This window comes from Rhinopithecus roxellana, chromosome 13 (genome assembly GCF_007565055.1).
Source record: "Rhinopithecus roxellana isolate Shanxi Qingling chromosome 13, ASM756505v1, whole genome shotgun sequence".
NCBI lineage: Eukaryota > Metazoa > Chordata > Mammalia > Primates > Cercopithecidae > Rhinopithecus > Rhinopithecus roxellana.
Window position 1 is genome coordinate 2,005,032 of NC_044561.1, and position 1,854 is coordinate 2,006,885.

Here is a 1,854-nt window from a genome sequence, read left to right on the forward strand (position 1 = left end):
TCTATAATTTTGACTTTAATAGATATTTCTAATCCCTTTCCAAAAAAGTTCATAACAATGCACATCAGCAGAATTCTGGAAATTTCCTTTTCCTTGCACGCTTGCCAGCAATGCATTATCATTACAGTTACCAGTTCCATAACTTGGGTTTGAACTGAGCGGGTCCACTTACACAGATTTCTTTTTTTTGAGATTGAATTTTGCCCTTTCACCCAGACTAGAGTGCAGTGGCGCGATCTCAGCTCACTGCAACCTCCACCTCCAGGGTTCAAGTGAGTCTCCTGCCCCAGCCTCCCGAGTAGCTGGGATTACAGGCGCCTGCCACCACACCCAACTAATTGTTGTATTTTTTTTTTTTTTTTTTTTTTTTTTGAGACGGGGCTGGAGTGCAGTGGCCAGATCTCAGCTCACTGCAAGCTCCGCCTCAGCCTCCGGAGCAGCTGGGACTACAGGCGCCCGCCATCTCGCCCGGCTAGATTTTTGTATTTTTAGTAGAGACGGGGTTTCACCATGTTAGCCAGGATGGTCTCGATCTCCTGACCTCGTGATCCGCCCATCTCGGCCTCCCAAAGTGCTGGGATTATAGGCTTGAGCCACCGCGCCCGGCCTGTTGTATTTTTAATGGAGACAGGGTTTCACCATGTTGGCCAGGCTGCCACCATGAGGCGGGCAGATCACGAGGTCAGGAGTTCAAGACCAGCCGGCTAACATAGTGAAACGTCGTCTCTACTAAAAATACAAAAATTAGCTGGGCATGGTGGCATACGCCTACAGTCCCAGCTACTTGGGAGGCTGAGGCAGGAGAATCGCTTGAACTCCGGGAGACCGAGGTGGGAGCTGAGATTACCCCACTGCACTCCAGCCTAGGAAACAGAGCGAGATTCTGTTACAAAAGAAAAGAAAAGAAAAGAAAAAGGCCTATGGACGTGATGGCTTCAAGGTTACTCCGCAGAGCTGGAGCGCTGGCGGTGCAGGCCCTGAGGGCTCCCAGTCCCAGTGGCGCGGTCGCGGTGTGCTCCATGGCATCTGAAGGCGGTGTTCGTACTGATGACAAGCAGGCAACTGCGTTGGAGAGGGAGGTCATCATGGCTGCAAGAAAGGGACTGAACCCATACAATATACTACTCCCAAAGGCAGCTTCAGACACCAGAGAAGACCCTAATTTAGTCCTCTCCATCACCAACAAGAGAATAGTGGGCTGCATCTGTGTAGAGGACAACAGTACCATCATCTGCTTTGGGTTGCACAAAGGCGAGACCTAGCGATGCCCCAGCTATGGAATCCATTATAAGCTGATGCCCCACCAACTGACGCACTGAGTGCCTGCACCAAGTTACTCAAAATGTGCTGCAAAGTTTCTTCTTTCCAATAAAGACTACCATTGGCTCCTTCTCCCATTAAAAAAAAAAAAAAAAAAAAAAAACAGAAAGAAAGAAAGAAAGGGCCGGGTGCAGTGGTTTACGCCTGTAATCCCAGCACTTTGGGAGGTCAAGGCGGGTGGATCACCTGAGGTCAGGAGTTTGAGACCAGCCTGACCAACACGGAGAAACCCCCATCTCTACTAAAAATACAAAATTAGCTTGGCTTGGTGGCACATGCCTGTAATCCCAGATACTCAGGAGGCTGAGGCAGGAAAATCATTTGAACCCAGGAGGCAGAGGCTGTGGTGAGCAGAGATCACATCATTGCACTTCAGCCTGGGCAACAAGAGCAAAATTCCTTCTCAACAAAAGAAAGAAAGAAAAGAAAAAAGGCCAGTCATGGTGGCTTATGCCTGTAATCCCACACCTCTGGGAAGCTGAGGCAGGAGAATTGCTTGAGCCCAGGAGTTCAAGACCAGCCTGGACAACATAG

The 1,854-nt window shown here is 49.4% G+C and overlaps 1 pseudogene; it reads left to right on the forward strand.

Annotated features, from left to right (window-relative positions):
• Window positions 1–929: 929 nt before the first annotated feature.
• On the forward strand, window positions 930–1,262 carry LOC104682580 (annotated as a pseudogene).
• Window positions 1,263–1,854: the final 592 nt, after the last annotated feature.